Source organism: Anabrus simplex, chromosome 10, assembly GCF_040414725.1.
Source record: "Anabrus simplex isolate iqAnaSimp1 chromosome 10, ASM4041472v1, whole genome shotgun sequence".
In the NCBI taxonomy this organism is placed as follows: Eukaryota; Metazoa; Arthropoda; class Insecta; order Orthoptera; family Tettigoniidae; genus Anabrus; species Anabrus simplex.
Genome location: NC_090274.1, coordinates 79,323,034 through 79,343,899, shown reverse-complemented (window position 1 = coordinate 79,343,899; position 20,866 = coordinate 79,323,034). Strand labels below are relative to the sequence as shown.

The following is a 20,866-nucleotide window of genomic DNA, read 5'->3' as shown; positions in this document are numbered from 1 at the left end:
ATTAAAAAACCGGGGGAGTTGGCCGTGCGGTTAGGAGGGCGCAGCTGTGAGCTCGCGTCCGGGAGATAGTACCTTAATTAAGGCCACGGCCGCTTCCTTCCCATTCCTAGGACTTTCCTGTGCCATCGTCGCCACAAGACCTATCTGTGTCGGTGCGACGTAAAGCAAAATAGCAAAAAAGAAAAAAAAAGATTAAAAATAGGTAGGGTATGTAGAATGCTGAAACTGAAAAAATTCTAATAGTTTCTATTGAGATCTATACATTTAGCAAAATTGAATTATTGAGTTTGAACATTACCGACAATATGTTAGAGGTTGTGGACACAGTGTAAAATGATAGAAATCACAATTCCTCAATGAAGAGATACCGTAACTCACTTAACGGAAAAAGCTGTAGAATTGACTAATACGCGCCTTATATAACAACATACCACACACTTCGAAACAAAACCAGATATTTGAATGTTGTTTAAAAACAAATTCTTGAAGAACAAATTCGATTTGTAACAGTCAGTAAAACAGGTTGAATTTAGGAAAGGATGTATTACTAGCGACAACTACAGGGTATGTGACACTTCTTCTCTTGAAATGTGAATGGGCTTGTCATATCACCCAGTTTCAATACTTGTAATAAATCACACTGTAACACTCATACCAAAATAAATAACTGTGGGGAGAGTTGTAGTTTAACATATCCGTAATGTCTACAACTGCAGTACGCGACACTTACTGAAAATATCGTTGTGAAGAGGAGGCGGTCCTCCGGTTGTTTGAATCGGATAATACGATAAGAGCGCTTGGCGTACCAAGCGACTGCTGCTCATCCCGAAGGCCTGCAGATTGCGAAGGGTCGTGTGGTCAGCACGACGAATCCTCTAGGTCGTTATTCTTGCCTTTCTAGACCGCGGCCGCTATCTCACCGTCAGATAGCTCCTCAATTCTAATAACGTAGGCTGAGTGGACCTCGAACCAGCTCTCAGGTCCAGGTAAAAATCCCTGACCTGGCCGAGAATCGAACCCGGTGCCTCCTGGTACGAGGCAGGCGCGCTAACCGTATACCACGGGGCCGACTTTCTCTAGATCTACGAAACATAAACACAACTATCTATTCACATCGTAATATTTTACATTTACCTGGTGCGTACTGAACATCGGATCTTGACAGCCTCTCCTTGCTCTGTAACCACACTGCTTTTCATCCAACTTAATTTGAACCACTGATCGCACCCTCCCTTCCAAGATGCCAGTGAATACCTTACTTGGTATAGTAATCAATGAGATACCTCGATAGTTGTTGCAATCCATCCTGTTCCCTTGCTTATAAATAGGTGTAATTACTACATTTGTCCAATCTGAAGGTACCTTACCAACACTCCATTCTAATCTTACTACTCTATGAAGCCATTTCATCCCTGCCTTCCCACTATACTTCGCCATTTCGGGTCTAATTTCATATATTCACTTGGAGATTATTAAAATCAATCAAAGGCATTCATGATGACGATTAGGCTGCAGTGAGAATTGACGGTACGATGAGTTCTTGGTTCAGGATACTTACAGGGGATAGACAAGGCTGTAATCTTTCACCTTAGTTGTTCGTAGTTTACATGGATCATATGCTGAAAGGTATAAAGTGGCAGGGAGGGATTCAGTTAGGTGGAAGTGTAGTAAGCAGTTTGGCCTATGCTGACGACTTGGTCTTAATGGTAGATTGTGCCGAAAGCCTGCAGTGTAATATCTTGGAACTTGAAAATATGTGCAATGAGTATGGTATGAAAATTAGCCTCTCGAAGACTAAATTTTACGGAAATATTGCCCTCCCGTCCCCATTTTGGTGGGGCTTAACTACACAGGACCTAGTTTTAGAGACAGATGCGCCTCCCGTCACCGTTTCCACCACAACGCTGTTCACTATTCCTCTTATAGAGTTTGTAGTTCTACAAGAAAAGGAAATGTGTTATTACTTACATTCACATGATAAGCAGTTCTACTTATGACAGATGGACAGTTGTTGTTATTGTATGTTGCAGTGTAAAACTATACATCATATCTACCTAAGTGTGCACGATAATATTAAAAAAAAGTATTATTATTATTATTATGTATGATTTTTGTAGTGTGACTTTTTCAAGACGAGACAATTTTCAACGACATAAACTGTAAGGAGTAACTTCGGAATATTTCCATGCAAACGATGTACTGCTGCGTACAACAGGCGTGATAATCTCGCACAACATGTGAATTCTAAACATATTTGTTTAAGTAATCTACCAGTAGAACGCTTAGAAACTTTGACTAAATGTCGAAAGCGCAATATAAAGGAGCGCGATCCAAACGATACGACATCGTCTCAGCCTACTACAAGTTCTGTAACTAACCTCACACCACCAGATAAAGAGAAGCAAGGAGAGGAGATGCATAAGGAGGAAGAGGAAGAAGAACTCAACATTTGAGTCGTATGTGCGAACAAACGTCTATGTTACATTCCCTATAAATTGAGAAAAACGGCAATAAAGATAATTGTTGATCGCGGGACATGGCTACGCGAGAGAATGTAACATAGATCTTTGTTCCGTAAACCAACAGGTTATAAGTGCACGCGCTCACTCATTCGTACATAATGTATGCATGCAGAGGAGAATTGTGTTATTTTAAAGTTTTAGCCTAATTATGATTTGGTGCGTACAATTCTTCACTCACTATGGTCACGTTTCCTTTTCCTGCATCTGTCTTTCGTCAACTTGTGTACACTGCTTGGGGACAACAGCACATCACTACCGTCTGATAGCATGATTATGGTTTCGATCAGTAACAAACTCAGTAATATAAGGCTGAACGAACCAGAACAATCTCCGGACTAGAATGTGTTCATTACATTGAATTAAATTCGTGGCATTGTCGAGCGCTCGCGCCGGAAACGATGTAACATAGACTTTCGTTCCATTATTTTTCAAGTGCATTTCTCTTCAAAATTTCCGGAATACTATAGCCATCTGTTGGGATATGCTCAAACTACCTGCAAATACATATCCAGGACACATCATGGATGTTTGTTCCGTGAATATCTCAACATACATACATACATTATCATTACAGACTGTTATGCCTTTCAGCGTTCAGTCTGCAAGCCTCTGTGGATTTACTACACGTCGCAACAATCCTCGATTTGCAACTAGTGTTGTAGCCTCACTTAGTTATACCACTTATCTTTAAATCGTTAGAAACTGAGTCTAACCATCATCGCCTACTTCTCTTACCCTCCATAACATAGTCCATTATTCTCCTAGGTAACCTATCCTCCTCCATTCGCCTCACATGACCACACCACCGAAGCCGGTTTATGCGTACACCCATCGAGTTCATTCCTAAATTAGCATTTATCTCCTCATTCCGAGTACCCTCGTGCCATTGTTCCCACCTGTTTGTACCAGCAATCATTCTTGCTACTTCCATGTCTGTTACTTGTAACTTATGAATAAGATATCCTGAGTCCACCCAGCTTTCGCTCCCGTAAAGCAAAGTTGGTCTGAAAACAGACCGATGTAAAGATAGTTTCGTCTGGGGCTGACTTCCTTCTTACAGAATACTGTTGATCGCAACTGTGAGCTCACTGCATTAGTTTTACGACACCTTGATTCAATCTCACTTACTATATTACCATCATGGGAGAACACACAACCTACGTACTTGAAATTATCGACCTGTTCTAGCTTTGTATCACCAATCTGACATTCAATTTTGTTGAAATTCTTACCTACTGACATCAATTTAGTCTTTGAGAGGCTAAGTTTCATACCATACTCATTGCACCTATTTTCATGTTCCAAGATATTAGACTGCAGGCTTTCGGCACAATCTGCCATTAAGACCAAGTGATCAGCATAGGCCAGACTGCTTACTACATTTCCACCTAACTGAATCCATCCCTGCCAATTTATACCTTTCAGCAGATGATCCATGTAAACTACGAACAGCAAATGTGAAATATTACAGCCTTGTCTAACCCCTGTAAGTACTCTGTACCAAGAACTCATTCTACCGTAAATTCTCACTGAAGCCCAATTGTCAATATACATGCCTTTGATTGATTTTAATAATCTACCTTTAATTCCATAGTCCCCCAGTATAGCCAACATCTTTTCCCTCGGTACTCTGTCATATGCTTTCTCTAGATCTACGAAGCATAAACACAACTTTCTATTCCTCTCGTAGAATTTTTCAATTACCTGGCACATACTGAAAATCTGATCCTTACAGCCTCTCTGTGAAACGTAGGCGTTTTTTCGCGCATACAACTCATTTCCTTACCATGTGAGCTTTTTCATTCTACTTTATTTTATAAGCCGTCTACAAGTTCTGTCGCTGTGCAAATACCTCAAGAAGAGAAGCAAGATGTGGTAATAGAAGATAAAGAAAAGGAAGAAGATTTTACCGCTTTCTCACAACTAAACCGTGTTAAGATTTTATCAACAGATAACATTGCAGAACCACATACTACATCAAAACAAGTCCTTCCGTTCTCTATACATCAACTGACTGCAGATATTCTTAATGTTAACAACAAAGCTCTGTTCCCCTATGCAGATGTATGATACTGTAAAGACCTTAACTTACACGTTGAACGATTACAACTCCTAAGAGCTTATCATGATGCTGGTTACAAAGTGTATGGACGAGAGATTCAAGAAACAGAGGAAGAAGTACGCCGCAGCGGTATTATTGTGTAATTGCTCTTTAAAGATAAGACGCACATGAGTTACAACAACGAATTCATTGCACCTACCGTTGTAGACGGCGACATCACATGTAGAAATGGGCAGAGGCGGTCGTACCTTTTGTGCTGAAGTGCTGCAGCACATTGCCTATTGGGAAAATAAATTAGTTTAAAAATATTATCTACAATCAAATGCAGTGCATTGAAAGAGACGTCAGCCAAAGAATAGAAAATTATTCAACTCCCCTCACAACCACGTAACTACTGGTGCGCTCCACGCCGGGAGCATTGCGATCACAGCTCAGCGAGCTTTTAGCCAGAAACCAGGAACTCTGCCTTTTGCGCACGCGTGCCGAACTTTTCCGACACAAAGAGAATGTGTTCCGATACGCTGTGGAAACAACAGCCAAGGCATCACTTCACAGTGATTCCTCGTTCGACCACGGAGAGGCAGCACTTGCACTAGTCACACTTGCATTACGACCGACATAAGAACGTGGCACGTGGCACCCCCTTGACTCAGCGGTAGTATTTAAGAGGGGATCGCTCAAAGCAAACGGTAAAACAAAATACTATAGAGCTGTTCGCGCCAGGTCTTTTAATACCAAAGAGGACAGAATACTACCAATTTGCCTATTCCATAGCCACATTTGTAAATCGATGAACTATAAAAATTGTACTTTTAATGTTGTCAAAATAAGGACATGATATTGTGATTTTCTTTAATTAAAATGTCTAGTTTATAAATGACACTATAAAAACATAACATATAATTTTACATTACGACGTTGCTGGTTTTATTTCAATGGTGTTGGTAAAATTGGGAAGTTCTGTTTTTGCGCGCTCAGACCAAGTGTCTGAGATCGTGATTTTGCTATTGCAGGTGTTATTATGTGTTTAATTATATAGTTTTTTATGAGGAATGTGTATATGTGTTGGGGTTATTTACGTGTTTGTTTGGTGTGGAAAACTCAGTGGAGAGCCTCTTGAAAAACACATACAGCTATGTTTTAAAATATTTTTACTGTTTGGATTGGGGATGGGTTACAGCACACAACTGATTTTCTGCACCAGCCGCCACTGGAAATGGGATAAAACCGGTAGTAGCTTGATTAATTTTGTAAATAATTACAAAATAACTATTTTATTAATTAAAAAAATTCTACTTACTGCATTCCCTTTGCCTCCGTACACCTATCGTAAAAGCTTGAGTTTTCTAGAGAGTAACCTTTTCAACGAACAAGTCATATCATGCATAACCATGTCGACGTGACCGCTACATGTTTAAAAACCGATTGACTTTAGTATCACAGTCGTACAGAGCAGCTGTACGTAATACTGCGCAAAAGGATGAGGAGGAGGAACGCATCTATCCGTAAAGCTGGGCCAGAAGATGAGGAGGAGAAGGAGGGTATCTACCCATAAAACTGGAGGCCAGAAGATAAGGAGGGCATCTGTTTCTCGGATGGAGACGTAAAGCCTTAAGCTGACCTCTCGAGCATAGGTGCACAACAAAGTAGTCCATCGGGTGGAGACGTAAATCCTTGACATTTGTCATACTGTCATGTCGCAGCTCTAAAGCCCTGCGCCAGTCCGCATTAAGACTATGTCGCCATAGTTATGCAATTTTGGATTTGTTCTTCACTGTCGAATGGAGACATAAAGGCTTGAGCTGACCTTTCAGCAGCCGGGTTCCAAGTTGGCGATTGCGTAATTAGGCCCCTCCAAAATGGCGCCTATGAGGAGAGGTTATCTGACCGTAAAACTGGGCCCAAGATGAAGACTGTAGTTGTGCCCATCCAAAATGGTGTCTAAGATGAGGGAAGGACATCTAACAGTAAAACTGCGCCCAAGATAGCAACTGTGTTGATAGGCAACTCCAAAACGGCGCCTATGATGAGGTAAGTGTGTCTGACCGTAAAACCTAGGTCCAAAATAGCAACTGTGCAGTTAGGCCCTTCCAAAATGGTGGCGGGATGGACATCAGACCCTAAATCTGGGCTCAAGATGGTAAATGTGTAGTTATGAGAATTAAAAAACGTTTTTTCATTGGTGTGAACGGTCTTGAAAGCTACTTTTAACTTGTGTTTTTTTTTAAATGTTTGAAATAGGATATATGTTAATATTAAAGGTAAATGTGGTGAACTTCTCTTTAGGGGAAGATTCTTTTTCTGAGGTGGTCTTGGGTTTACTTTTAAATTTATTGAGAATTTTATGCACGGCTATTGCATAAATGGTGTTGATTTCCTTTCTAAAACTCTGATGGGATAAAGGAACATTAAGAACTCTGAAAATCATACTATTGTAAGCTGTCTTCTTCTGTGTCCCTGGGTGTAGAGAAGTTTGGTGGATTGTGTTTATTGTGTGAGTGGGCTTCCTCTAAATATTAAAAGAAATGTTTTTATTCTGATTGCGAGTAATAGTTAAATCGAAATAATTAAGGGTATTGTTGTCCTCGGATTCTATCGTAAACATTATGTGCAGTTCCAGGTTATTAAGTAATTCAGGAACGGTGTTGCTATCAAGAATGTGAGAATCCAGGATAATAAAAGTATCATCCACGTACCGAGCCCAGTGTTCGATCCCATTAATTTTACTTATAATATGAGTGTATTCAAGGAAATCTACGTAAATATCAGCGAGGATTCCCGAGGTTGGTGACCCCATAGGAAGACCCTTCTGTTGGTATGTGATGTTATTAAAAGTGAAAAAGCCATTATTTAATGTAAACTTGAGGATCTGAATAAACTCTTCTATCTCCCCTACAGTCAATTTACTGAATTTGGAAAGATTGTTTTTTACTACTTCGGTGGTTTTATTAACGGGTAGATTCGCGTTTTTTATTCTATTGCAGAATTCCAGGGAATTTTAAACTGACGAGTTAGCCTGAAATAAATAATATGTTTTATGAAAATTGTGGATATATTGGGATATTTTGTACGTCGGACCAATTCTGAAGTTAATAACGGGCCTTATGAATCTTCGGTAACGCTTTCGCCGTAGGTAACTTGGGATTCATGATGATCAATTTTGATTTTTCTATCTCAGTAAACAAGAACAAAAGGTTCTTAATTAAAGCTTTCAGTTCTCTTTGTATTCTATTAGTAGGATATTTTTTATTACGTTAAAGGATTGTGCTTTATTTACGTAGTCACTTTTCTCCATTACTACAGTAGCATTACCTTTATCTGCTTTAGTTACTATTAAATCGTTATCTTTAATTTTCTTTTTGAGATTGCGTATGTTGGTGACATGTTCTTGATTGGGTTTGGCAGTACCGGTATGTTTCTGATCGAAAGAAGAGTAACTTTCACTTAACTTCATATCTAACCTCAATTTGAACATCTGTAGGTAACCTATTAACTGTTAATTCATATTCGGTCAACGTAATGATTAAATCGTCGTGCTTGAAGGACGTTTCCCAGTTATGTTTTGTCCCTTATTCGATATCTTGAGGTCCTTAGGATCAAGGTCAACTTGACTGAGGTTCACTACTGGCGGGTGAAAAACGTTCGATTCCGCGTGATTCTGCGTGTTTTAGGTATTGTGGGAAGCTTTTATTAAGTTATTCCACTTCTTATCAAGAGTGCTTTGTTTTTTCTGCAGTAAAACCTTATCGAGTCTATTGGTAACGTGAGCCTGAAATGTAGTCCATTGGAGAGGACATAATAAGGTCGAAACTTCTAAATGAGTGTCGTAAAGATTATTGTTAAGAAGAGCTTTTCTTCTTTTGAAGGAATTTAATTTCCTCTCTTATCCAAATTTTATCCGTTTTTGTTGAGTCGCGCGGGTTTTAGCCATGTCTCTATGAGTTTTCTTAGCAAATTTTATAAAATTAGTGACGTCATTAGTTAGGCATTTTCTTAAAAACATAAATCTTTACCTAATTTGGCAACCGTTACCTTCAAATTATAATATAGGTTTGTTTTCTTACTAGCCTGGATGGCGTTACCATTGCAAGTTATAAATCTCATTCCGTATTGACGGTTATCACTTTACAAATGAAAATATTTATAAAATCCGCCTTATCAATACAAATCAAGTCATCTGTTAGATGAAGCAAAGTCTATCCATGTTTCAGCCTAATCTCAAGGCCATCTTCAGTAGCAAAACAATAATTACATGGTATCTGTTGGGAATGCACTTCGAAAACGATAAAACACGGGTACAATTCCACAATAATCGAACACATTTATTTTAATACACATATATACATGGAAGCCATCTTGCGAACTACAAAAATGATACCAAACTAAAACTTGAAGTGTGTTTCTTTGCTTATTTCAAAGCTCTCGTAAACAAATCTCAGGAGTAACAAGAATCAACGAGGTTACACTAACTGATCTCACACAACATCCTCCCATCTAAGTCAAATGAATGTTAACATGAATTGACTTACACCCTTAATGCACAAATTGCCACTTTCATAAAATAGTCCTGAAACAATTACAAAATGATAAAATTCAATAATATAAACACAAATAAATATGTTAATTGACACATATCACAAATTTAACTTTTCTGGCTTGTGAATCAATCGTCCTAGACGAGTTATTTTCACTGTCTGCTTTGAAACTTGAGGACCATCTTCAGCAGGAGTAGAAGAGTCACATGCTCCGGCCTCGTGATTATCCTTTATATTTTCCTCACTTGGAACAAAGTCTTTCCTTAGGTGGTTTCGGATTTCCTGGGTATCCTCAGGTGGTTGAAACTCGAGTTCTAGTGGGTATATTCTTTGAACTGGCCTTATAAGCTCGCCTGAAGCAGTGACGACACCAACTACTCTAACATTGCCATCCTTTCCCTTAACAAGCTCGACAACTCGTCCCAATGGCCAATCCATTCTTCTAGTGTCATCATTGCCAACCAAAACAATTTCTCCCAGTTTGAGATCATGTGGCTTATCCTTGCTGGCGAATAACTTCAACTGACCTAAATACTCAGTACGAAATCTTTCTCTAAGATTCTTTTTCAACTGAAGGCGATACTGCAGTCTTTTCCGAAGATCAGTTGCTTCGAACAGGTCATACTCAGGTACTCCTACTTCTTCTATGTCGTGTAGAAACATGTTTGGAGTTAGAGCAGCCAGATCTGATGGGTTGTCAGACAAATAGGTTAATGGCCGAGAATTTATGACGGTTTCGCAGTCAGAGGATTGTCTGCATCTCTTCATAGTTGACAGATGATCGACCAAGCACTCGACGGAGAAGAGTTTTGAGCATTCCTACTAGTCGTTCCCACCAACCTCCCCACCATGGCGAAGCTGGAGGATTAAAACGCCAATCTATCTTCCGCGCTGAACTGTATTGTGAGATTGCATTCCAGTCCAGTTTGTGACAGGAGTTCTTAAACCCAACAAAATTTGTTCCCTCGTCACTGTAGACAATGACAGGTCTTCCTTGTTTGCTGCAGAAACGTCTGAAAGCTTGTAGAAAGCTATCTGTTGATAACGAAGATACCAGTTCCAATCGAACTGCACGGTAAACTCCACAAGTGAATAAGCAAACCCATGCCTTCTTCGAGGTTCCATCATCGGCTTTGATGTAGAGAGGACCAGCAAAATCAACTCCAGTAACTTCAAAAATCCTTGCGTCACGCACTCTACTCTCAGGTAAAGGTGAAGGATGAGCTGCCAACTTCTTTGAACTATGACGTTTACAAATCATGCAGGAGTTAATAACAGCTCTAATTGTTTGTCTACCTCCTAGAATCCAATACTGTTGCCTCAGAATTGACAAAAGCATCTGCGTACCAGCATGACAGTTGCTAAGATGGGCGTCCATAATCAGTCGCTGAACGACAGGGTGATCAGCCTTTGGGAGCACAATGGGATGACAAAAGTCCCTGACATCATCCCGGTTTGATATCTTGATATCTTGGTCATCAAGCGAATCAATCCCTGTTCGTCAACAAACGGAAGTAAGTTCTTTAGTTTGGAATTGAAAACATCTATGAACACTTCCTCCTGCACCCACCGTAAAATCTTCCTTTCTGCCGTGACAAATTCCTCACTTGTCAGGTCACAATGTATGCGTTGAGCTTTGCTGATGCGACATTTGGTCAGAAAGCGGAACATCCAGCCTACCATCCTTACAATTTTCTTGTACTGAGAAAAGTGTTGGTAATACCAATCTTTACCGATGTCTTCTGAATTACTTGATATCAATGAAACGACATTCTTCCTTCTCTCCGAATTTATCTCTTCCTCATTATAAGAAAAGTCAGTTTGTGGCCAGCAGTCTGGATTTTCTCTCAACCAACCAGGGCCTTCCCACCAATGGCATTGTATCAACTTCTTCACAGAACATCCGCGTGATGGAAGATCTGATGGGTTTTCTTTTCCAGGAACATGTCGCCATTCGCAACCAACTGACAGTTCTCGTATCTCTTTAATCCGGTTCATGACAAAAGCATCCCATGCTTCACTTCGCTGAATCCAAGCGAGAACAGTTGAAGCATCTGTCCAAAAATTGCCTTAATATCGGGAATACAATAATCCTTTACAATCGATGCATATAATCTCGTTGCTATTGAAGCTGCTAAAAGTTCTAACCTGGGAATGGTCAATCCCTTGCCTGATTTTCCAGTTGGTGCAACTCTTGACTTGGCAGCCACCAAGTGAACACTCACTTCACCCCCTTGCTCAATACGCAGGAATACAGCTGCTGCATATGATGTCTGACAGGCATCTGAAAAAATGTGAAGTGTCCAGGAGTCGTCTGAGCTGTTGCAGTTAGACAACCAACGAGGAATCTTGACTTGAGCTAAAAGAGGAACTTCTTCAAGCCAACTCAAGAATTTCATTTTCATCTCTTCATTGACTTCTTCATCCCATGTCAAACCTTCTCTCCAAGTCTGTTGAAGCAACACTACATGTGACACCCACCGGATCAAAAATTCTATGGGCAGCACTCAAAATAACTTTCTTTGTTATTTTCTCGAAGCTAATCGAAAGAAGGTTATCTATGTTGATTGCTAGGGAATCGTCGGACTTGTTCCACAGGAGTCCTAACACATTGGTAGGTCCGGAAACATCATTACTTCCGGTCAACTCCCACCCTCGAAGACAAAATTGCCGTTCCCTCATGACACCTGAAGCTACATCAATAAACTGTTTAGCTTGTTCTTCATCGTCCAAACTGGCAAGGCAATTATCAACATAGAAGCTATGGGTAAGAAGTTCCACAAATGACTTGGGCCATGGTGACTTCCCTTCCTCACACAGTACTAATGTATTTTCAAGGTGAAGTTTGATGCATGATTCTAATAGAAAAGGACTTGGAGAGACTCCAAATACAACACGACAATGTCTGTATGTCTTGAGACTTCCATTTCTGTCTAACCACAAGAATCTCAAAAAATTTCTGTCTCTCTCACGAATGCTGATCTGGAGAAAAGCTCTTCTTATGTCTCCAACAACTCCCACCTTCTTCAGTCGGAAACGAGCCAACACGGAAGGTATTTTCTCAATTAAATTAGGGCCTTTCTCAAGACATTGATTGAGGCTGGGCTGTTTATCTTCTTTAGACGAGGCATCGAACACGGGGCGCACTGGTGTTGTTGATCCAGGTTTCACAACGTGACGATGAGGCAAATAGTGGCAATGAACATCCATTTCCTGAGAAGGCACTTCTTCTATCACCCCTTCCCTCAGCCAGTCATCTAGTACTTCCAGATAAGCATCATAGTAACCTTCAGTCTTCAATCTCTTAACAGTAGACATCAGTCTCTTCAGTGATAATTGGTAATTATCAGGCAGTGGAGGATGGTTCTCAACCCGTGGGAGGTGAACTTCAAACCGCTCTTCTTCATTGACTGATACTGTATCAAGGAAACGTTGCTGTGTAGTAGACTCAATCTCAGATCTGCTGCGTTTCTCAGGATCGCTAATCCCTAAAGTATCTAGAGTCCACAAATCTGTGATGGTGGCTTCTCTTGTTAGCATAGCAGTCACCACCATAGCCATACTTTCCTCATTCCTATGTTCTGAAGGTACTTTGCCCATTAAAATCCATCCCAAACGAGTTTCCATGGCCACTAGTCCAGTACTTAGTATCTTGTGGCCTCCTGTAAACAATTTGCCTGCAACATCAGCTCCAATTAATATTTCTATTGGTCCATAAGATTCGATGTCACTCAAAACAATGTTCTGACTACTTAGTTCTTCAATCCAAGGACCTTGCTGTACTGAAGGTATGGCACCACAAATTCTTGTTTGGTCTAATGCTTCAAAGTGACAGTTGTAGCTACCATCCAGACTAGAGAGATAAATAGTGTACACACAATGATGGTATACTCCAGTGGTTGTACCTCCAAATAGCAAGTGTTGGATATTTTCCTGTCTGCCAGTTTGATATCTCATTTCCGTGGCTGTACTCTTCAAAATGTAGGAATGTTGTGATGCTGAATCAATTAATGCTCTTACAGTCCTCTCAACTCCTTGGCCCCGAACCTTGACAACTAGTGTTTGCATCAGCACCCCACAATGGTTCGACAAACTAGCTAAAGCTTCATCTTTCTGGACTTGCGCACTAGAAGCCATCTTGTCTCCTGTTGAGTTTGGTCTCTCTACGGCTGAGTCTACCTGGGTTTGTGGCAACTTATCACACATAAGCACAAAGTGTCCTCGACTACAAATGATGCACCTAGGCCTATTTCTACATTTCTTCGCTGGATGTCCGACCTTGAGACAAGAAAAACAGCATCTTTTAGTCTCAAGTGCAAGACGACGTTCTGCAAAGTCATCTTCTGGGCCTTAATACAGTTTTGAGACTTGTGATTAGACGAACAAAAGACACACCCCGCTGTTTCTCTACCAGATGCAGTAAGGAGACCTGCTGCTGTGGGAATGTTCTCATTCGGATTAGTGGTGTAATTCAAGCTCTCTTCCTTCCTCTTTGGACCTCCCTTGACAGCTACCGAAGACAATACACCAAACCCTGACATAGCCAAAATAATCTTCTGTTCCTGTTCTACTTCACATCTAAGAAATTGCATCAAACTGTCTAAACGATTCTTGGAATTCACACTCTGGTCACCGACACTAGCCCCCCCCTGGTTCAACAGCTGAATTTGAAGAAGACTGGCCAATGAGCGCGATTGAAGAAGTTCTCTCCCAAGTTCTTAGAATGTCCTCAGGCAAACATGACTCTACTAGTGGTAAAAGCATGGAATTACACTTGTCCGTTGTGACACCTAAGGTTCCTAGGGCTCCTATGTGGCTCTGAAGCTTATCATAGTTGGATGATAAACACACCTTATTAGGACTCACAGCATTCTGTAAGATTAAACTTAACAACTCCCTAATGTACACTTCTACCAGAAAATCATCCTTCCCATAGCGTGCTTTGAGACTTGATATTGCTTTACAGTAATTTTCTCCGGTAGCAGGAAAGCTCTCAACTAAATCTCTTGCTCTGGATCCAGAAGTGGTGGCCTGTATGAGGTATTGGAATTTATCACTAGGGTGTAAAAGAGAGTCCTCATCAATTTTCTTAAATTGTGACCAGAAAGGAAGCCAATCTTTTAGTTCACCTCCGAACTTTTTCAATTCCAACAAAGGCAGTTTGTATGAACGCTTAACTTGGAGTGACAAGTTAGAATTAACTGATACTGCAGTAGCTTCTGAGTTCCGGTCTTCATTTAATAATTTCGTAACAACAGTCTTAACCTTATCAAATATGAACTTATACTCGTCAGCCATACTGATTTCTTTGTCTAACTCGTCATCCCTAACCTCCACGTTCTCAATCATATTAGTGAAGATAAGAGTATCCATACCTGTTAATTCATGAAATTTTGTTTCTAATAGATCCATATGTGCACTAATACTTTCCGTATCTTTCTCCGGCATCTGTAGTAACGCGTCGAGCTCATTGTAGATCTTGGTTATTGATCGCCGTAATACCGCTCTTGATTTCTTTGTCACAGCTATATTCACTTCCATGCTTGAAATACTAAGTATGAAACTGTTTATGTGATTATATAACTGTCTAATATCCTGTCACGGTCGCCAAATGTTGGGAATGCACTTCGAAAACGATAAAACACGGGTACAATTCCACAATAATCGAACACATTTATTTTAATACACATATATACATGGAAGCCATCTTGCGAACTACAAAAATGATACCAAACTAAAACTTGAAGTGTGTTTCTTTGCTTATTTCAAAGCTCTCGTAAACAAATCTCAGGAGTAACAAGAATCAAAGAGGTTACACTAACTGATCTCACACGACAGTATCATTGCACGGTTAAAGACATAAAAGCGTATTATTTTCTGATGATTCTCATGAAACTGGTAAGAAAACCAAAAGTCAAGTTGTGCTGGTCTAACAGGAAGGCTCAGAAAGTAAAATATTTTCAGAGACTATGACATTTGAACTATTCTGTCATATTTCACAATTTCTGCACTTCCCTGATGACATGTTTACAGATCCAAAAGACCGTCTAAGAAAAATCAGACCATATATTTGCTCTGCATACAAAGTTTCAGAATATCTACAATCTTGACAGAGTTATAGGTATTGATTACAGTGTTATGAAATTTCTAGGCAGACTCCCATTCATGCAATATAATGATTTCAAAGAAGCCAGGTTTGTTATTAAAATTTATAAACTCTGTGAAAGTGCTTCTGGATACTATTCCCAGTTCAAAATGTATACCAGACAAGCAAATAGGGTGTTATTCCAGTAACAAAAGCAGCAGTGTTGGAAAAAATGGAAGCAAACTTGAACTAAGGTCATATATTGTATCTTGATAACTGGTATGTTTCTCCTGAACTTTTCACACCTTGTTGGAGAACTGAACTCATGCCATGCATGCCTTATACTGTAACAGGAAGAACGTGCTTCCAGAGTTCCACTTGGTAAAACTGACGATAGGTGAGGCTATTAGCATGACAGCTACTAATATTATCGCAAAAAATGTAAAGACAAAAAGGATGTGCATTTACTTTGAAATTTTGATAAGGCCTTGGACACTGATGTGAAAATTCGAAGAAAATGAGGTGGAGAGGAAGTTGTGAAAAACCTCAAGGGTATTGGAATATACAACCAGAAAATGAATGCAGTATATCATCAAGACCAAGTCCTTGCATGTTTCCTCGGAACGCGATGTACTATCAAGGGTTATAAAACGATAATGCTGTATCTATTGGATGTGGCTATCTTCAATTCATACATTGTGTTCATGAAGGTTACTGGCAGGTGGCTGCATTATACAGAATCTCTCACAGCATTTCCCGAGCGATTCTTGCAGAGTGTTGCTCTCCTGCCTACGACAACAAAAGGAAGAACGCCCAGTCAACACAGCCACCTGCGGCTTCAGGCAAATGTATGGGGACACTTTCCAGTGCCTATTCCTCCAACAGAAAAGAAGAAACATCCTCCAAAGCCCTAAAATGTTTGCAAGGGTCATAAAATAAGGTCCCAAGTGAGGTGTTTATGTGAAAAAAGTGGTATTCCACTCCACCTGGAGAGCTGCTTCAAAAATATTACACGATGATTCACTACTGAAAAACAGAGGAACAGTTAATGAACAGTTAGGCATTGGCGTGTGATGTATCTATCTTTGAAAAAAAATGCCACTTTTTAACCAATCCTCAATATACAAATTTAAGACATTATTTTCAAAAATAAATAGGTTTCTTCCCAGGCAGGTTAGACATTAGTCAGGTTCCAATGGGTTAATTAAAGTATAGTTTGAGAATTTGCGTGGTTTAAAAGTGGAAAAACACAGATAACCATCTTTGGAAGAATGGCTGAAAGAGAAGTGCAAGGATGTGGAAGGCCTTATTGTCCTAGGAAAAGTAGAAACTGCATGCAGGAAAATCAAAGAAGCCTTTGGGGAAAGGAAAACTAGGTAAGAAAGAGTAGTGATGAATGGTACAACAGTGCCGATGGATTGGATATGGAGGAACATAGTCAACAGATTGCTGATAATCCTATGAAACTGCAGTCCAATGGTTGTGCTCATTTCATATGTGCATCCTTCCCCCTGTATCCAAACAAATCCCCTAAACAAGAGCTCAGATGGAAAAAAAAGACAAAGCAGAAATATGGCAGGAACATATCCAACACCAGTATCAAGGTAAAAAAGTAGAAGATAAGGTTCTGGAAAAATAAAAGGCTCTTGATGCTGATGAAATGGGAGTCCCAATTTTGAGGTCAGAATTTGAGAAGTTTTGAAAGACCTAAGAATAAAAATGGCACCAGGAATTGATGGCATACCCTCAGAAATACTGACTGCCTTAAGGGGAACTACCATGCTGAGGCAATTCCCTTTAGTGTGCAAGATGCATGGAAAAGCAGAACTGCCATACGACCTTAGGACAAATGATGTTATATATATATTCCCATGAAAGCAGTGCTGACAAGTGTGAAAACTATCGCACCATTAGTTTAGTAAGGAAAGACAATTTGACACTGAGTTGGAGGACATCAATTTGGCTACAGAAGAAATGTAAGAACACATGAAGCAATCCTGACTTCACGTCTGATCTTAGAGGATTGAATTAAGAAGGACGAGCACACATACATAGTGTCCGTAGAACAACAAAAGGCATTCCTTATCAGATAGAGAAAAAGAAGAATAATTTACAATCTGCACAAAAATCAGTCTGCTGTGATAAGCATCAAAGACTTTGAGAAAGCAGCAGTATTCCATAAGTTAGTGAGGCAGGACTGGAGGTTGCCCCTCCTTTACAACATTCATATAGAAGAAATGGGCAGTGAAGGATACCAAAGAGGAATTTGGAAAGGGTATCGCAATCAAAAGACAGGAAATCAAGTCTCTGAAGTTTGCTCATGATATTCTTATTTTATCTCAGTTTGCAGAACATCTGGAGAAATTGTTGAAAGGTAGAGGCAGAGTCTTAAGGAAGGAGTACGAGATCAACATAAAAAAATCCAACACAAAAATAATGGAATGCAGTACAACGAAGTCAGCTGATGCAGGAAAAATTAGATTAGGAAATGAACTTCTAAAGGTAGTAGATGTATATTGTTACTTGGGTAGTAAATAAACTAATGACAGCAGAAGTAATGAGGACACAAAATGCAGACTGCAGGCTAGCACAAGCAAGGAAGGCCTTTCTTCAGAAAACAAGTCTGCACCTTTCGAACAGTGATAAACGGATTACATAGATGTTTTTGAACACATTTGTCTGGAGCATGGTGATGTATGGAACACTAACATGGACGGTAACTAGCTCAGGAAAAAAAGGTAGAAGCTCCTGAAATATAGTGTGAAATATGAATGTTGAAAGTGAGCTGGAAAGATCGAATCATGAACGAAGAGATACGGAATGAAATTGGTGACAGGTCAATTTGGCTAAATTTGACAAGAAGAGATAAAATGATAGGACATATCTTAAGACACCCATGACATGTTCAGTTGGTTTTTGGGGGAAGTGTAGTCAGTAAGAACAGTAGGGGTAGACAACGACATGAATTTGCTAAGCAGATCAGAGCAGATGTAGGATGTAGCAGTTATCTAGAGATGAAAAGGACACCACAGGTTAGGGGCTCAAGAAGGGCTGCATCAAACCAGTCTTTGGACTGATGACTCTCAAACGATAACAAGTGAGAAATTGTGTCCTGGTTAACAGAGACTACAATTCGTTTCCAAGAAGACATGCTTAGAACCTGGTTATATTCATTAAGTAAGATGAAAAAGCCAGTCAAGTGCACTTATAAAATAGACTGTCATTAAGCCAAACTTGGTCATACTGTATTACACCTTTCTCCATATCACCCAGAATTGAATCCCATTAAGCTGATATGGGCAAGTGTCAAGCATGGCATTTCTGAACAAAATGTGGTGTTTAGAATTTATTTTATTATTTATTGTCTTGTTTTATATGGCAGGACTCAGGCTATGAAGCCTGCTATTCTGTCAGGCCATACGTACACTTACATGAAGAGTTATATACACACTCAATTATCTACAATTAAATATCTTAAGGTATCAATCAAATGTTTTAATTAACCCAATAACTTAACTACGATCTAATCCTACTATGTTATGAATTATTATTACTTAACCCGAGACCTGAGTTCATTTTTGCCGAGATCACTGTGACAACAATTAAAGCCCTAATAGGAGTTGTATATCGGCCACCACGGGTAGGTCAGCTCTCAGACATTGAAGATATCCTGCAAAGACTATCACCTGCTTATGAACATATTTTAATATTTGGAGATTTCAATACTAATTTAATGGAACAGGCTGGAGATACAAAGCAACTCTTATTTTTTTTCCAGACGTGTGACATGACAACACTTCCACTAAAATCGACAAATCATACCTCATCTTCACATACACTAATTGACTTAATGGTCACTAACAACACACAGAAAATAGTATCACATGGACAAATTCCTACCCCTAGCATATCGACATATGACTTAATATATATGTCTTACTCGCTCAAAGTACCGAAGTATAAGTCCAGATACATCACATTCAGGGACATTAAACATATAAACTTACATCATCTGAGAGTTGACGCCTTGAATAGTCCTTGGGATGACGTAAAATATATAATCGGTATCGATAAGAAAGTTGAAACTTTAAGTTCAATTATACTTGATCTCCTTGATAAACATGCACCTAAACGTACGGCCAAAGTCTCCCGACCTCCTTCTCCATGACTGACCGATGACATTAAACAAATGATGTCTCACCGTGACGCGTTACACCGGCTCTACAGACGTGCACACTCTTCCAGTGCGTTGAACAGTATCGGACACTTCGGAATAGAATTAAAGTAATAATTTGAAATAAGAAATTTTCTTTTTACAATCACCTGGCTGGAAATTTAAATGTGTCAAACACTTGGAAACAATTTCGTTCCATTGGAATTGGGAAAGCTGTGCCCCAGCCATGTAATTCAGACATCTCTCTGGAGAGATTGAATGCTCATTTTTCTGGAATAAAAATTGAACCGGAAATACACACAATATCACAGACTATAAAATCTCTTCTGAACCAACCACCACCAAATAGGCCATTCATTGAATTTCATGAAGTCACAGAGATTAACGTGAAACGCGAGGTATTATCAATTACATCATCCGCTGTAGGACCTGATGAAATACCCATACTCATAATACAACACATCATTAACATTATTCTTCCCGCCATTACTCATATATACAACACGTGCCTCACAAGTGACCTCTCTCCAAGAATGTGGAAAAATGCCATTATAAATCCTGTTCCCAAAACTTCCTCACCTGTACTTATGACAGATTATCGACCTGTTTGCATACTTTCATCTCTCTCCAAGCCTTTTGAACGCATAGTACACGTGCAATTAACCGAATATTCAAATAAATACAAACTACTTGACCCTTTAAAATTTGGGTTTCAAACAGGGACACAGTACGGCCACTGCCCTGCTGAAAGTTACAGACGACATGAGACGTGCTATGGACGAAAGGCAGGTGACATTACTTACACTTCTTGATTTTAGCAGCGCATTTGACATATAAATATAGACGTACTGGTTGCTAAATTGAAATCGCTTCACCTTGGACAGACAGCTCGAGAATTCTTTCTCTCACATCTTACGGAACGAAGTCCATTTGATACTCCATGTCGTATGATATCGGCTTTCTTCTACAGATCTGTTCGTCTGCGAATTCAAGCCTTTTTGATCTTCGCATGTTGATTAGTAGTTTTGCGACTTTGTGCAGGACAGAATGTGGTGTCGTGTCTTTGTGCCTAACAGAGTGAAAAACTGACCTCCAACATTCATAAACATTTTACATGTTTTTTATGGCTGATGATGACCTAGACTAAGATCGAAACCGGTCCCATTTAAATAGAAATGTGATTGCTACGTTTCTTTCTTTTGAGTATTGAATAGGTTGAACCTCCTTTCCAGTTATTTAATTTTTAACATTGATATCGGCATGTAAAAGATCTCTGGTGATACATTTGGTATTTACCCGACAAAATTAATTAAATCTCATCCATAGACGCCAAAGAGAGATCCGGTTTACTCGGTCTGTCATCTAGTGGGCCTAGAATAAAACGGAACGTCGAAATTGACGAGCAGACAGCCAGATGGCCTCAAATCGAAATGTCTGCACATGGTAGCTGAGGCCATACGATTATTATCATCGTTAATATAGCTAACA

At 39.6% G+C, this 20,866-nt stretch overlaps 1 long non-coding RNA gene across 2 annotated transcripts in view; it reads right to left on the bottom strand.

The window, feature by feature from the left end:
• The window catches only part of LOC136881974 (uncharacterized), a 39,135-nt gene that overhangs the window by 6,590 nt on the left and 11,679 nt on the right, over nucleotides 1-20,866 (bottom strand). The window contains exon 1 of one of the 2 annotated variants that reach the window (XR_010861060.2): nucleotides 299-387. The exons of the other annotated variant lie outside the window; for it this stretch is intronic. This is a non-coding gene — a long non-coding RNA (uncharacterized lncRNA). Of the gene's footprint in view, nucleotides 1-298; nucleotides 388-20,866 lie in introns of those variants that run through there. 2 annotated transcript variants of the gene reach the window in all.